At 37.4% G+C, this 18087-nt stretch overlaps 1 protein-coding gene and 1 long non-coding RNA gene across 8 annotated transcripts in view; one reads left to right on the forward strand and one right to left on the reverse strand.

Annotated features, from left to right (window-relative positions):
- The window catches only part of macrod2 (mono-ADP ribosylhydrolase 2), a 705053-nt gene that overhangs the window by 404984 nt on the left and 281982 nt on the right, over positions 1-18087 (forward strand). The window lies entirely within an intron of this gene.
- LOC129415828 (uncharacterized) lies at positions 862-11920 on the reverse strand. 2 transcript variants are annotated; one of them, XR_008635012.2, is made up of 4 exons: positions 11671-11919; positions 8251-8417; positions 8050-8149; positions 862-1066 (listed from the first exon to the last, which is right to left on the reverse strand). It is a non-coding gene; the product is annotated as an uncharacterized lncRNA (long non-coding RNA). The 2 variants fall into 2 exon arrangements; XR_008635011.2 differs by having other exon boundaries at positions 8050-8417; positions 11671-11920.

Genomic DNA, 18087 nt, shown 5'->3' on the forward strand with positions numbered 1-18087 from the left:
TTTGAGCAAAAAGACTTTTCATAGAGATCCCATTCAGAGCGATCTTTAAAACAGACACGGACATGCAGCCGATTGCCATAGGGCAATACTTCCGGGTTTAAAAAGTTGCGGAAAGCCGGAAATACTCGTCATTGGCAGGGAAGCATTTTCTCTTGATCGACGAGATATCTCGTCAATGGCGGCGAAAGAGTTAATGTCTAGTGACATATCAGGGCCAATTTATGATTAATTGATATACATTTCTTACATACTGTTCCTTTAAAAATTTATACAGAATAAATGAATTATTAAAGTCCGTTGGAAAACAGTTTTTGTATCCTGCATAGTTTTGTTTATTATCCTCCTTGAACACATTACATGTTGTAATAACGAATATCCGACTTGGAAGTATGAGATTCCCAGGTGCACCCGAAGGCAGTGCTACAGTTTCTAAGCTTCTTCTAATTTTAGTAGCAGACATCCTGAAATTAGCAGTATAAATTTTACCTCTATCTCATTTTTCTTTGCTTAGAGAAAAAAGACGGACATATTCCAGTTTTATTCTCACTTGTATCATTACAAGAGGGGAGGGAAACATATAAGCTTCGGCTTCATCCTTCTTTTCTGACATTTTTTTGTTAAAAATTATGAAAAAATTATCATAATAGTAAATGTTTATTTTATAAATAAGTGCTTGTAAAAAGTATTGATGATGGTTTTTTCTGATATTACAGGTTTTTTTTAGCTATGTCATGTGTATGTGTGTATGGATGCAAGAAGGGATAGGCATGCATATATGTATGTATATGTGTGTACATACATATATATATATATATTTTATTGTGTTCAAAATAAATTAAAATGAAATGAAAAAGAGAGAGACAGAAATAATGCAGATAATGGAGTAGCAAAGACCTTTTAAAAAGTGAAAAATAGGGACTCGTATACTGTGTGTCAGATCAAATGCAAAAGCAATCAACAGCTGAACACTGAGCGAACACCTCATGTATGAGAGCTACTGCTGTGAGGTCTTATGGGATTGATGAGGGCAGCCATGTTCCTCTCTGATCTCTCTCTCTACATTTATCTGGCAAGGCAAAAACCCAAACACAAAGAAATAAAAAATTTCAGTTATAAAGTACTGTTCATGGTCCAAGTTTGATAGCTATAAGTGGAAAAGTTAGAGAATGAATGAGTTGTTCTATAATTAATGCCTTGATAAATGAATGTGGCACCCCCCCAAGTATTACAACACTTAAGCCACATTTAAAAATGTATGAATGCCATTTAATTATTAAATTAAATGTGGACAATATTTTTAAAGATAGGACAAGTGCACTTTTTGTAAATTGTTATAGGTGCTCAGCACAACATCATGCAAGACTTGCTTAGCAATGTCTGAGTTTTCCTCAGTTTCAGACACGAAATGTAAAGTGCCCCTTATTAACTCTTTCCCTGCCATTAAGAGAAAACGCTTCACTGCCAATGACGAGTTTTTCTGGCAATTCGTATTTCTGCTATTATACACCAGTTAGCGCTCTTACCCAACTTATAAAACTCAGAAGTAACCCCTTAGGGCAAACAGTAACAACTCTATGTATGTTTTGATGATCGCTCTGAATCTAATCTCTTCTAATTATTTATATTTATAAAAATTTAATTTGGTATTTTAGTGTTCCCATATATGGTCTGTTCTTTTATTTGATATATTGTATATTTATATATATTCAAAGAAGAACATTTTATGGAAGGCATTAAACTTTTCTGAAATGCATAAAAATGCTGGCACTGACTTGCAAGTTTTTTTTAAAAAAGCTGGCAGGAAAAGAGTTAAACTTATTCATCAATGCAATGTAAATATTACTAGCAAGATCCAGCAATAAGAGAGGCTCTCGAATTTCAAAAGCATATCTGTCGTTTTTCTGTGGGTGCTCTGCCATTTCGATAGGGATCAGCGCTTATGTGTATTGTTTATAGAAAAATAATTGCAAACAATGCATACCAAGCTTCGAATGTTGTGGCTGTCTATATTGGCATTTTCATACTACTATAGATCCATTGAACCATTACATTAAGAACATAAACTTGGGCTCTAGCATTTGACCACTTAAAATATGGTATTTATTGTATCGCATAACACCGTTATGTAACATTAACACCGTTATGTAACTTTTTTTTAAACCATTCCATTAAATATACTTATGTCCCATATTTTTAAATAAGCAAAACATTTTTTGAATTTTGCTTAAAAGAAACAATTGTATATTTTTCTAATTATATTAATAATACTTCATTATATGTATTTTTTTTTTCAAATCTAAAACCTTCAAATCTTGGATCCTTGGGGTCGTATTTACAGAAATACAATCTTATTTTGAAGTGTTGCCTTTATTCTTTAGAGGATGCATTTTTATCAAATAAAAATGGCATTTATTTAATTGTTCTTTGCGTGTCTAGCAGTTTTATTAAGGCAGTTTGATGATAACTGTAATTCAGGAGCTTTAGATCTGATGGACACTGGCAGCTCAAGGCTGGTTTCGAAATCTGATTATTGTAGATGTCGGAGATGAAACTGGATACAGTGTCTTTTTGATGGAGGCCACATTTTCAGAGTTGATAGCACTGTAATCCCATAATGGAATCATTATAAGGTTGAGGCTCTCTGGAGAAAGTATTTTAAAAGGTTTCAAAAGGTGAAATGAAGGACCAGCTGTGTTACACCTTGAAATTCTGCACCCCTGCAACGCCCTGTACAAACTGTGCCCAAGCCAATAAAACCAATGAAAGGTTTTTGCCAAAAAATTCATGATTTTAAAAAAAATATACAGAATTAATAAATTTTTAACCGAAGATTAATGCTCAGAGCCGTCGCTCTGGTTAGTAGAGTGCTGCAAAAAGTAGGGAATGGTTAGTAATAAGTAATTTACAATAGGTGACGTGCTCCACCTGAAGAATGTATTAAAACAGAGTTTGACATTTAGATAAATGCATGTCCAGACTGGTGGTGGGCTGTATTAGTCTCAAGCAATGTTTTTGCAACACTATTGCCCATAACTTGACTCCAAAACATGTGGCATTGTTTTCCCATCAGTCTGTGCACTGGTTGTCATAGCAGGCGAATCACTGAATGTTTGTGAACATGAGTGGACGGCCACTTGCGTACGTGAGAGCAATTGAGAAAAAAATGTGCGCAATGTGTGACATCCTCAAGACACAGTGCTCTAATTGGTTATTACCTTCTCTTAAAGAGACAGAAGCAGGGATGCAGGGATGCTCTTAAAAAAAAAAAAACGAGAAGAAACCCCTCAAAGCATCCTGGGACCAGGTTGAAAGTCTGAAACTCTTTACGATATCAGCATTCACATTACAGGCTCATTAACAAGAAAAATGGTACTCAATAAAACTAGTCACACAGCAAAATAAACTTCAATTAAACAACCTTATTTTCCCCATTAGAGAGGTTTGCTGCCTTTAGGGGCTGAAGAAGATAACTCGTCTGCTCTCGCTCCATCTGCTGTGGCTATACTTCACAGGACAGCGAATAGAATCAGACATTTTTAGTTCACCCAAAAATCAAAATTCTGTCATCATTTACTCTCATGTTGTTACAAACCTGTATACGGTACATTTCTTTGTTTTGATAAAAAAAAACACTTTTCTTATTTTCTACTACGTATGAAAGTCAGTGGGGCTTCTACTATGCCAGGTGGAAAGGCAAAGAAAGGTATTGCAAGTTATTGGTGCCTATGATCATAAAAAACCTATAAACGTTAGGACTGTGACGATTAATTGTGCAAATGCGCGTTTTCTAAATGAATTCATTTTAATGAATTACGGTGAAATGCCGCCACATCCAAAAGCCAGAGGGCGCTCTCGTGCAGAAACTCCATTTGTGCCACAGAAGAAGTAGCATTACAAACGCTATAGAGGATATGCATTGATGTCACTTTTCCACGTGACCACGCGAGAGCTCGCCCGGTTGAGTGGCAAAACATGCAACAAAATGGCTGCTTTTTATAGGGGCTGCTGCGAAAATGGCAGTTAAACTGACTATTATCAGCTTAAATTAAATTTATTTGGACTTGATAGCAGAGGTGGACAATACTTAGTTACAATAGTTACATTTTCCAAGCATCTGGGCTTTATTAGGATGTTTGTATTGGGAAACATTTTACTTCACTACATTCTAAAGCATAGAATCATACTGTGTATTCTTTAATATTGCATATTAAAATGTATTTAATAACTAATTACATTTTAAATGTGTAATTTTACTTGAGGTAAAAGTACGTTAATGTACTTAAATATAAACAAACACGTGTATTTATGAAATGTAATCGAATAAAAATTATGATAATATGCTTTGGATATGTTTTCCAAAGAAACACACAAATAAAATACAAATACTTTTAAGTAGAAAGTAAAACCTCTGCTTGATAGTGACCCTAGCAACTTATCAACCCACATGTGGTCTGTGGACGTTGGCATGAACAATCTATTTACTTCACCTTTTGGTGTTTTTTGGCAGTCTGTAAAATGATAGCTCCGAATTCTTGTTAATCTGTTAGTACAGTCTATCGCACAACGGCTTTTCCCATTTAGACGTGTTTTCACCGTGTTTTCGCCGGTGTCACGCTGTACTCTCATGCTGCCGCTCTGTCTTTTGCCACTCAGTGGGCGTAATCGCAGAAAGCTCCAGAGGATAAAGTTGTTTATGTTGTCTTATTGGTCCAAAGTTGTTCATAGTATTATTTTTTTAGCTAAGGGTTTCTTTTCCACTTTATATATACATTAGGTTTTTCGCTTCGTCCAATATTTTTTCCAATAACTTGGCACTATCAGGAAACAATTACAGTCCGAAATAAGGTCATAGTTAAGATATGTAATTCAAACTTTTTCTTATTGTAAAACTTTTTTATTTTACAATATTTCATTGGCTAGAATTAGTTTTTGTGATTTTTTTTTTTTTAACTCCATCAGCTATTTTGCATGGCTGAAATATGGTAATTTCTAGTAAATGTATTTTTTGCCAGAAATTGTTGTTTCTGAATGCAATCTGTTTAAAAATAGTTACGATGATTACCACCATTGTAATGGAAATCTGGTGCTGAGTGCGAGCGCCCTGAATTATAATTTCTAATGTGTAGCAGAAATTTCCAGGGTAACATCTGTGCAAAAATTACCATATTGTACGTTCACCCAGCGTGGCTCCTGATAGTTTAGTGTTCTTTAAATCCTGTGTTTAACATTTCATCAGATTTCAACAGCTCTGTTTAACAAAGAACAGTTGTGGTGCTCAGGTGAGAACAACAGCAGTCGATGGCAGTACCTGTGACTCAATAGCTGTCATGTGAAAAACAGTCCCGCTCAGGTTTGTCTGTAAATACTCTGAGGGTTAACTGAAGGATTAACCGGATACACACGTTATCTAAGCTGTCAGTAAACCTCTTCACCTCAAGTGAGACATAGAGCTAGTTTTAACATTAGTTCTATTGATTTTGAACAGATGGTATTGTATTCTTTTCTTTCTTGTATGGCAGCTACACTGAAGAAAATGATTCATTGAATTTAATCAATTTTTTAACGTAAGTGGTTGCCATATTAAAACTCTTTCGTAGCAACGAGGGTCCTTCTTTAAAAGACATAGTGCAAACATCACGCATCACTTTGATAGAGATTGTTAGCATACAGATTAAACACTAATCTACTGTGTTTTACTGTTATTAGTGGTGTTTGCTAGCAAGCGTCATTATTACAATTGCTCATGTGTGGTATTAAGGATTTAAAGACTTGATAGACTCGGGACACTTGGGATCCGTTTCCTGCATGATTTACACAACTGACATGAATGATAATCATTTAGCTAATTGAGAATTGGTGTTTTAATACTTTGGGAGCAGATTTTGTCTGGTGGAAGCATTGTAAATTGTTTTGATTTTTCAATTAAATGCAAATATATTTATATATGCATTATTATTTTATACAAAGTTGCAGTTTTTAAGGCAGCTTGACATGAAGAAAAGAAACAGGATGCAAAAGCCACTTAACACCACCTCCAAAAAAATCGAATAATGTTTTTGACCGAATGCTCTCAGCACGTAATCAAATCTGCTTAATCCCGGCTTCATGCTATTCAGAAATACCGGTTTGTTGGCAGAATTTGTTAATTGCCGCAACCAAGTCGTATATACGAAAGACTTACCGGGATAAAGGCAAAACTACTCCAGTGTTAACTAGTTTGGAGAAAGAGTATCGTTTCGACGTGTTGTTTAAGGGTCGATTCACATTTCGCGTCTTTTGCCCACTCAAGTTCGTTATTTCAAATGTAGGCGCGCGTTGAGCGCGCTCATAATGGAAGCGGCATTAATTTTCTCCAAGTGCGTCCCCACCGCATCGAGTTAAAAACATTTCAACTTTCTAGAATGCCGCAAGCGTACCGCAGGTCATGTGACAAGATTTAGATGCGAAAAAAACTCTAAAATGGTCCGTAAGTGTGCGCTTCACATATGAAACGTGTAACTTTTCGAAGTAATTGCGTAATATGTAAGGTCAGCTGGCACGTCACACGACTAGATGAAGATGAGAATTTGTGGTTCAAAAGTACATATTTTTTACTTTTCTTGCCGAAAATGCCGATCATTTTGTAGATAAGACCGTAGACTGTAAAAAAAGACTTATTGTTCGTGACGTCACCCATAGGTTTCTGAAGATCGTTTTTGCAGTTTAAAGTAGGCGGTGCTTGCCGTCGCCATCTTGGCCACGCGTCACAGCACATCACTTGCTGATATCCGAAAACGGGTAAAGAGGCAATTGATGTGGGTGAAGCTGAGGTGGCTGGTTGCTGAAACCACGCCCGCTAGCTCGACTCTAGTGACAGCAGTGGCTGTTCAACAGTCACTCAAGTGGCCACACCCTTAATTATGCAGAACTTCAAGGCTTAATATAATTTAAACGAATGAGTTACAAAAATATTCACCCCCCCAAAGTTGTCATGAAGGGCAAAATTTGCTATACAGACCAAAAAACATTTTTTGTACCAGGCTGTACCACTACTGTATAGTTGGGCATTTTAACATGGGGGTCTATGGGAATCGCCTCTAGCGGCCAGTCGATGAATTGCAGTTTAAATCACTTCCGTATTGGCTTTATCAGAGAGATCGGAAGGTTGCCCCTAGGTTGTGTTGAAACTGCATTTAAAACTGAACTGTTGAGGTCTGATTACAGTAAGTCTATTTAATTGAGAAAAATCTTGGAATTTTCTCGACTGAACAAAGAAAGACGAAAACATCTTGGATGACATAGGGCTTGCATTAAAGGAGGTCATATCTAGGGACCAGACTAGCATAAAAACAACCACCTATTCATCATGATAGCAAGTTTTGCAAGGACAAGTTGCACTTTTCTTTAGAAGAGAAACTCTGGCTTATTTTACTGCAATATTATCTACAGTATTTAAATATCCCATTCCCCAAATGCCCTATCCAAATGTTAGTCCCTTTGTGATGTTGAGAGCCAAAGTATTATTGGAAAGTTCCCCGTCGAATGAAACTTTGGAACTAGACAGTTGTTGTGTATGCATGACAGTCTTAGTGACCCTGTGCCCACCAGAGGATCTATTTGTATAAGCGATAAATTGGGGAGAATTTGGATGAGGAGGTGGGGATGGAGCATAATTACGAGACTGTGTGAATGTGTCAGAAGCTGCATTAGGCCACATCAAGCTCCCGTCTCCCCTATGCAAAATTAAATATGAAAATATGCAAATGAGCCCTGATCTGAGCTCTTAGGAAGTGTTCCTAGGGTACTGTGCTAACAGACTTGTTATGATTCAAAGCAGGGCTATTGTTATGTATATTCATATCACCACGCTTTCAGACTCATGCAGACAATGAAGCAGAAAGACCTTGTGCACTTTGACTTCAGCGTGATTATGATTAATATTTGACTACGCTTCCTCAACAGAAGTCATCTAATATATGCCGTTGCCGTGATTGACGGCGAGTTAGACGTACACACGAAAAAGCAAGCAAGTTTTAAGATGAAGCTGTTTGAAGGAGCTCCAAAATGTACCTTGAAAAATGTCAATGCTGCTGAAAACAAATTACTGCCGTTCAGTCTCTTCTTTAATTGCTACGCCAGTTCTGTTTGCACGGTGACCCTCGAATGCTGCCTGTGAAGATGATGAAACGCTTTATTCGCCCTCCAAAAGATGAAACGGTACGCGCAGATGGGCAGCATTGTGTGAATGGAGTACTTGTGTTTCACACGTACCTGTATTATGGGTGTTGATGTTGTCAGGTTGCAGTGACACGCTTTGCTAAAATGTTTGTCCATCCTCACAATTATAGAGCTCTCTGTCTGTCTCTCTTTTACACACATGGTTGGTTGCTTCTGGCTAGAGAAGGATTTTGTTACTGGACATTTTGTATTTTGTTGGGCTGCATATATAAAAGAAAAATGTGATGTGAAATACAATAATGCTTGTATTTTAATATTTTTAAAAATTACTAAAATGCTTAATTCTGCATGGCCAGTTGCGACATTCCAAGTTTGTTCTTTTCATATAACTACCGCTCTAAACTAATAACACACGGTAACCCGGATGACGGATGCTGAAAATCATTTTGACGGTACAGTTTAATATTACACAAAAAATAAATATAGATATGGGTCATGATACTGCCAGTCTGTCATAGTAATAGTTCATGTGGCAAGATCGTGGGGGTACCCATGTTTTGTGTGGTAACAAGTGGCCTTTTGTTTGGGCTGCGTGCTGCCGTGTCTCGTCTCCTGACCCTGCCCTCTTGTCTTCTCATTAATTATTCTTTATTGGTTAACTCACTTAACCTTACCTCGTTATCTTGTTTAGTTTTCCCTATGGGTACTGTATGCAATGATGTCACTTTTCCACGTGACCATGCCGGAGCTTGCCCTTTTGAGTGGCAAACATTCAACAAAATGGCTGGTTTCATAGCGGCTGTTGCGAAAATGTCCAATAAAACTGACTATTACCAGCTTAAATTGAATTTAGTTGGACTTAACAGTGCCCCTAACAACTTGCCAAACAACCAGTAGTCTGTGGACATTGGCATATGGCCATACATTGCTTTTTCTGACATATATGTTTGTCTTGCCTAACACTTTAAACCATCTAACCTTTGTAGAACACAAGGCTCATCATAATGGGTGTTTTTTTAATGAAGGCTTACTGACAAAACTTTGCAATTACACATAATAAGAGTATTTATTGGTGTATTTTTATATTATTTTTATACCAAAATTTTACATACCGGACATATGGCTAATGCTACTGATTTACTGTACTTCTCTGAGTGTTTTTTGCAGTCTGGAAAAAGACAGCTCCAAATTTTTGTTGAATCTGTTAGCACAGTCGATCACACAACTATTTTTCCCATTATAAGCATGTTTTTCACGCTATGCTTATGCTGTCTCTTAGACTTTTTGGCACTCAGTGGGCGTAACCGCAGTCACTTTCGCCAAAGGTGACGTCACATGCATACCCTCTATTTAAGGCCCCAGCGTGTTCTGTCCTGTGCTGGATCATTTTGGTTTGTCTGCTATATTGTATTTGAGAGTTGTCATAGCCAAGTTAAGTCAAGTCTTGGAACTCTAGTCTGGTGTATTTTCTTGTAATCATCTCGTAACCTGTTTATGTCTTGTCTTTTGCCCCCACGTGGGCGTTTTTTTTTTTAAACCACATTTGAGTTAACCTTTACCTTGCACTTGTGAAATCATGACAGATATGTATTTTAATAACATATACCGTATATGTCACATAATGTGTTTGTGACATTTGAACGTCTTGTCTTATCCTAAAACTGAAATCAAATGTGTTTTCCTCACGAAAGGTCTGTATTCATTAAAAATTAGGAAATAAAATATTTCATATCAATGTTTAATATTCCTTCCCTTACTATGAGGTAAATAGCCATGTAATAAGCAGGATAATGTACAGTTAGTAGGTCGTTAACGTAAAATAAGCCCCTTCAGTCTGAAACAAGACCCTCCGCTGCGCATTGGGTCCGGATCACACTGTCGGGGCTTATTTTTGCCATACCAACCTGCCTTTACTGTACATAATCCCTTACATAACTAATTAGCAGGTTTCACATTTTGGGAAAAGCATCACTTTTTCTGGTTTGCTAGTATCGCTGCTATCTGAATCGACCTTAAACTTTGACTGTAAATAACTTTTTAAGCATTAAGATCATTCAGTAATTGACATATATCGACAGTAGAGATTGAAATATTGCCACACTATTGTGGGAAAATATCACAATAGTTATAGCTGTATCGATATTTTTGCAAAGCCCTACAGCCGACATTTTCGTTTGTTTTTTGATCACGAAATACAAAGTAGATGAGGAAAACTAGGATTTTGTGTGTATTCTGTGCCACCATTACTGTTTACAGTGTGTGGAATGATGCGCTGTGATTTGTTGAGCAGATTTAGTGCATTGTGCAGACTGCCGTTGATCAGGTTTTGGGAAAAAAGGGAGAAAAGATGACAGAATAACACACCGAATTTTGGATTTTGCGTAAAATTCATAATTTACTTTTTAATACTGACCAGATACAATACTGATTTTGGCAGTAACTAATTTTTTTTTAAATGGCATTTATCACGTTTTGGAACCAATCTTTTCATATGTTATGTAAATCTAATGTCTCGGATTGAAATTTCGTACTGCCTACAGTTCTTGTTAATCGTAAAAATTTTTTTTCAATTGCTTTGATTTTACCACTAGCTTCCAGGATTACTAATAGTGACGCATTCGGCCATGAATTCAATGTTTCTTGCATTACTTCCTGTCTTATTTTCTTCTCAGGCAAAGCAAATCAATAGAAATGTGATTTATGATTATTAGGCCCTGAGTTCGCCTGAATTCACCGATTTGTTTTAAGGCACTTTAAGTGAAGAAAAACTACAACTGCAACACATTGTGCTACTGAAAACAGTTAATGCAATATGTTAACATTTCTGGATACATCAATAGTGTCTTCTGTACTGCTGTTCTCGGCATGTCCTTGACATGAGCCGTTGACTGGCTCACGCCGCACTCCTGATTCTATTAGTACCGAATTATCTCTCCATAGCAGATGATTTGTTAATGACTGGCAGAGAATTTTAAGCACCTTCTGCGAGTTGCGCTCAATACCGCCTGTAAGTTGTTTGCCCTTTGAAGACACTATGACACTATGATTTTTGACACCGTTTTCGTACTGACTTTGTTTCCCTCAGTAAATCTATGTTTGCTTTAGGCCCAGGCCCTCAAGTTTTACTAAGTTTCTGTTATACAACGTTTCCCATGTTACTCTTGAGATGATGACTGTTTTCTCTCCGTTGACTCATTGTTAACATCTTTCTATCTCATAGTACGAGGGAATTTGACTCGCATTTCCTGCAGCACTTTTTTTTTCAGATTGCTACACTGAGGTCTGCTAGATCTCAAGTGTTCCTCTTTTACATTCGAGCTCCTGCTTCACACTTCTAGATCTTGCTGCCAGGCATTGAATCACCTAGTACTGTCCCTTACCGTTCAATAATTTAGATTTCGCTTCCTATGCAAATTATTTTCTATACCGGATATCTACATGCTACTGTATCCCTCTCACTCTCTGTCTCTCTCTCTCTGATCTGTTTTGCTAGTTTACACCACAGACACCCACCTCAAGCCCAGTTGAATCTGACACTTTGGCATGTTGGAGGGGGTAAAGAGCGCTGCCTCTTTGAGATCCCTCATCTCCCTGTATGTGCGCCTCCATCAAACCCAGGCTATTAGAGTCTGATCCATCCAGCTCTCCATTTACAAGCTCTAAACCTCTCCAATGGTTCCCTAGCAACAGTTGCAAGCTGTGTTCTCATTTTCACTGTATCCTTCTGTTGCCTAGCTACGCAAGCTCAGACACAACCACAGCATCTGATTGGGCCTAAAAAAAAAATTTGTTTGGTTCCGGTTTCCGACCGACCCTGCCAATTTATGTGCGACCCAAATTTATTTTATGAGCTTGGGGAAGAAATAATACACATTAAATAAATACACAAATAAAAAAAAATTTGAGGCGAACTATAATTTACCTTTTAGTACAGCACCGTTTTTGTAAAGCACGCGTCCTCCAGCAACAAACAAAGCAGCTACACAGTCGTTAACACAATAGTTCACAGATCGTTGTCGCCACTTACAAAACTGGTAAAGTGGTAATTTTTGGTGTGCATTCGAGATGCTGTTTCGTGCACAGCAACGTGATCTTTTGCCCCGCCGAAAGTTGTAAATTACAGACAAAAAAAGACGAGCTGAACAACGATATGCAAGTGGGCTTTTCTCTTCCAGAGAGCACAAACCAAGGCTCATTTTTGCTGGCAGTAAGTGAATTATAATATTTGAATTTATGGTATTATGACCAGGGCTTGACATTAACACCGCCAAACGCGGGTAAGATTTCGGCCGTAAGGCGGGTCTGTTTTCTTAAAAGTTATGCGAAATGATAAACAATACGCAATGCGACACTGGGAAACTACAACTTCCATGAGCATTCTGCACCCAGAGCAACGCACAGAGATCTGTTGAGAGACGCGCACGCGATCAGCGGTCGTTGCGGACCAAATGTCACCTTCCAGAGAGCGCGCGAGAGCTGATGGATTTGTGAATGCACAAGAGGACGCAGTCTAAGCGCATACACACTTCAGGAAAGATAAAACAATTGCATGGAAGTGATTGATTAGATATAAATTGCGTGCAAACTCTCAGGGCAAGAGCGAAGAGAAATTCAGCGCATCTGAATTCACACGAAATCAAAAGAAACCCGCCATCGAGAGGTTCGCGCATCATTTTAATGTAACAATAATGCCCTCCCGACATTTGTCATTAAAAGTCTTAAATCACTTTTATCAGAAACCATTTAGCTTATAAAATACATCTGCATGACAGTCAAATTAATGTACATATCTTGACAGTATTTACTGCTGTTGTTAATAAATATTTAAAGTGGTTATCGATGGGTTTTGTGTTTATCTTTTCAGTTTAGAATTAGTGTTTCTTCTACACCGCTGTTCTACTTTTAATATATTCATTCAAAGTTAATCTATTTATGCCTTAATTACTAGCATGTTTTTCATGCATCTTATATGATCTATACTGATATACCAGCTATATACCAGCTAAATGTTGTCTTAATTCGGGTAGTCAGACTGCATTTGAAATTCAGTCTGCATCTAATTTAGCAAGTAAATTTGCTCGAATTAAAGTAATTTTAGGATGCCAAAGTCAAATTTAATCATATACAATTTAACTTTGGCTAGTACCTTTGAAAAACAACTAGCCACTTTGGCTGGTGAGCAAAAAAGTTAATGTCAAGCCCTGATTATGCTACAAAGAGTTCCACTTTTATACTTTAGCCACAGGCTCACGTAAGATATTTTTCATATCATACAGACAGATTCAACACCGGCCTCCACATATTGCGTTTCGTTATTTATTTATTTTTTTACTTTAAAACACGCAGTGTATTCGTTCAGCTGCATTTACTGCTCTCTCTCTCTCTCTCTCTCTCTCTCTCACACACACACACACAATTAAAAAGAGATGATCCGTGGCTCTGCGCTGCGTGAGACAAACACGCAATATGGCCAAAGTCACCTCAAATATATCCGCTATTCAATTTAAATATTTAACAATTTTCTACCTATCCCTTGCTGCCACTGTAAAAAAAAATAAAATAAAATAAATTCCCTACCGACCCATGACCTAAACTGACAACCAACCGGAACCAAACTTTTTTTTTTTATGCCTTGCCATTCAGACTTGTGATGGTCAGCAGTTAGATTGATAGATTACCGTCATTAAGATGGCTGATACAGATAGAGGTCAATTATAGTCTACCTAGATCAGTGATGAAGTAGTTCACCTGACCATGTGGCACAACTTTTCTAAAGCAGTGTTTCTCAACCAGGGGGCAAACTTTCAAGGGGGGCTTAAAATAATTTAAAATAAGACAAAAAATCTAAACAAGACTAAAATAAACAAAAAATCTAAAACCACTAAAACAAGTAAAAATTAAGATATTTCTGTCTATTAGGCCAACACTAAGTTGGTTCAACTTAAATAAGTGTTCTTGCTTCCTTAGTAAATTTAAGTTTAGTTAAGTTAATTGAACTTAAAAAAAAATTATACTTTGTTACCTTAAATGTTGAGGCAACTCAAAACATAAAGTTAGATTAATACTTTTTTGGAACTTAAAAAAAAAAAATATACTTTGTTACCTTAAATGTTGAGGCAACTCAAAACACATAAAGTTAGATTAATACTTTTTTGACACAATCAACACCCACTTTGCTACAAATGAACACTTAAAGTTTGTTTGTGGGACCTACCGTTATCGTACAAATACAACAAAAGTGACAGGAGTGCAAGCGTTACAACTAACCCCATAGGTGGGGTTAATTGTAACAAAGAGAGGGTTTGTTGTAACGCCTGCTAGAAAATGTAGTTTAAACGCAAATTATTCAATCAAATTCTGTCTATATACTAAAGGTGGATATTGTTTCTATAGGATCCACGATCCTTCATCTAACTATTCTGCACAATTAAGACAAAAAATTGTAATTGTGAGTTATTTCCCCTGATATTGTATTAACAGTTATCATGTTGATTAATAGTATTTACATTTGTTTTCATTTTATTATCATTGTATACTGGAGGCTTAGTTGTAACACTGTGTTACATCTAACCCCAATGTGTAAAAATGTTTTCAATCCCATCTATCAGTTACTAGGAGTTGCTGACATGTTTCAAAATAATGTTATGTTTTAGGTAACAAGACGGTGATTAAAATAATATAAGGTTGGATTTGGGGACTTAAACACCCAACTCAACAATCGGAAAAAAAACATAAGATGAAGAAATGAAGAGTTTGGTAAAACGTGATAAACGCCATAAAAAAATTATTACTGCCAAAATCAGTATTATATCAGGTCAGTATTTAAAAGTAAATTCTTAATTTTACGCAAAATGCAATATCCACCGTGTCATTCTGTCATCTTTTCTCCATTTTTTCCCAAAACGCAATAAACGCCACTCCTCCTACAGAATGCAATAAATCCGCTCCACAAATCACAGCGCACCATTCCACGCATTGTAAACAAACAATGGCGGCGCGTTGAGTACACGGAATCCTAGTTTTCCTCATCTACTTTGTACTTTGTGATCAACAAACAGACAAAAAACAAAATAATACTTTGATGGCATTGATAAACCTGTGGTGGTTTTCTGTGACGGAAAAGAAACGTTAGCCATAATAATTTGCGCGAGAGGCACTTGGGAGACGGAAAATGTCGTTGCTTGTTCTCCTGACAGCATCAAGTTACTGTTATGCTAACACATTGACTCCAGGGGATCTTATGAAAAACTTTCCATTATTTTACGCAAAGCCAACGAAAATCAAGCAGGACCAAAACATTTTACAGCTGATTGCTTTGAAAAATGTTAAGCGACGGCGTCAAGTATAACCGTAACAATGACATTGTTCTTAATATGACAAAGTAAATGTTTTGATTAAAGCTATTACTGTTTATTTTTTAAATCAGTGTATACCAATAGTCAACAACATGAATATATCATGGCAAATATGAACGCACATTTATATTTAGTCAATAGATTTATAGCATTTTCAAAAAAAACTTGTCATGGATTTATTGCATTTTGTGGGAAAAAAAACGCATTTTTACAATAAATCTTTGAAAATCAAATTATGGATTTGAATTTTTTATGTTTTTATAACCTAAAGATGCTATGTGAAGGTTTGTAACAGAAAATAGTGGTTTTCATCTTGTCACTTTCTTGGTATAGAAAACACGTTTTTACCAAAATGAGTCAAAATGGATTCATTGCGTTTTGAAACCAAACTCTTCAAATGTACTTTTATGCCTCCAAAACACTCTTTGTTCAATATCTTAACCAAAACACATCCAAACTTTTCACAAATTCACAGGAGATCATCTTCTGACAGTAAGAGAAAATACCTAACAGATTGCTCGACCCTGTATAAATATGTAAAGTAGCTGTGTTTCAATTAACCCCGTGTTAGTTTGTGCCCCGCTCACCCCTTCTGCTTTTTTCTAAAAAATAAACAGTTTTGTGAATGATGTACATCACACACACACACATGAATAAGCCACATTGTAAAATTGTTACAGACTCCTGCAGGATCAGGCTGGTTCTTCTTTTAATTGTGCCTTTATATGCTACACAGATATGAATTCAAATCTATACGGAAAATAACCAACATGCACCCCACCAGTCAAAATCAACGGTTAAAGATCAAACGTGTGGTTTACATCATCTGTCCAAATGTAGTGTGTTCATGAAATACTTGTGCAAACGTTAAATTCTATCTCCATGGTGTTAAAGCTTTGGTCAAGGACTGGGGAGACTAAAAAAGATGAGCTCTAATTAACACTCATTCAAATAGCCCATCCATACTGTGACAACAGGAAGCCAGACTGCTAACTCTGTTCCTCGACTCCTGCCACCTGTCAACGACCTCATTTCCTGCGCTCCTGGTTGGAAGCGGCCTCCCTCCCGCCCTGGTCATTTCAGTGGAGCACTGAATTAATAGAGAGATGATCTGGATTGCTTTTACTTTGCATAGAGGGTAAAGGGGTTGTTTTGTGGATTGCTGTTTTAATAATTGGTGGACATTTACCCATCTGAGACTAACAGACATGGAAAGGATGCGTAATGGAATGATAGCACTTCAGATAAACTCAGATTATGATCCAGCATCATGAGTTGGATTTTCTTTCTGAAAAGAACCTTATTCTTTCTTTCTGTGCACAATTGACTGAAAGGAAAAGGGTTTATAGGTTGACGTGACCAAAGCAAGTCTTTTTAGCAACCCCCCAGTCATGACACGAAAACGTTGCCATGACATATGTAGTTGTTAGCACGACTTAGAGGCCAGAGAGGTGATCTGAAGAAAATGCTGAACCATCTAAGGCCCACTGCAAAGAGCTACCAACCTTTTATAGCAAGGAACTTCAAGATTAGATCTACAGTATATTATTTTAAAATGTTAGTTTTAGGTTTCAGTTTGTACTGTAGCATGCAGATTGTACCCTGTAACTGCACCATAATGTCAAAAAATCTTCTGCCATATAGTGGAGATGTTTTCTTTATCCAAACCTCGTTCTCATGTCTCATGTTTCTGTCCCTCTTACCCCCACCACCACTAGTGGTATCTTCTGCTCATGGAGTTAGTCGAATTGTTCTTCATTGCTTATGCACGCCAGAGCTGAGGCGAATTTTAAGGAGGTCACCCGCACACACACAATTTCTCCACGAGCCGGGGTGCCGCTCCTGTACTCGGTGCCTCCTCCTGAGAACCTGGCACCAAAGCTCGTTCAGGCAGCGTCGGGCGTCTCAGGCGGACCCCGTGCTGCAGAGACCCGCATAATGAAGCGCCCTGTCAGAGTGGTTCTGCTGGATGCGCAGAAAATCTCCATCCAAGTCGCAACATGGGAGAGGGCCGCCAGCCTCAAATTACCGCCCTCGCCAAGAGCCAACAGAGGAAAAGGTTTTTCTCTCTCTCTTTCTGTTAAGCCACTCCGATGGGAAGTGGGACTGGCTCTGTGCTCCACTGAGATAGATTTAGCGGATTCAGGCCACGTTGCAGAATAGATTCAAAGTTTTTGAAATGGTGGCGGATTTTAACACTTTCTCTCTCTCTCAGGTACAGTAATTATACGGCCCTTACAATAATACAGCGAAGACAGTGAGTTACTGTAGACTCATATATTTTGTGAATAACATAAAAGAGAAAGTAAACGGATTTCCTTGAAGTTGTCACACGCAGGCATGATCATTAGTTTCAATTTCAGCCCCTTTTAACTTATTTAGCCATTTATTAACGGTTAACTTGCTCATATCGGCTGTTGCCCTAGTAACATATCGCTCAATGGAGACCTCTGAGTTATTAGATATTATTACTGTACGTTGAGACTCATTCCCAAATTAAACAAACTGCGTTAGCCGTGGTGCTCAGATTTGCAGCAGCTTGTGAGGTACTAAGATGTGAGATGAAGAAGCCATA

This window comes from Misgurnus anguillicaudatus, chromosome 11, assembly GCF_027580225.2.
Source record: "Misgurnus anguillicaudatus chromosome 11, ASM2758022v2, whole genome shotgun sequence".
Lineage (NCBI taxonomy): Eukaryota > Metazoa > Chordata > Actinopteri > Cypriniformes > Cobitidae > Misgurnus > Misgurnus anguillicaudatus.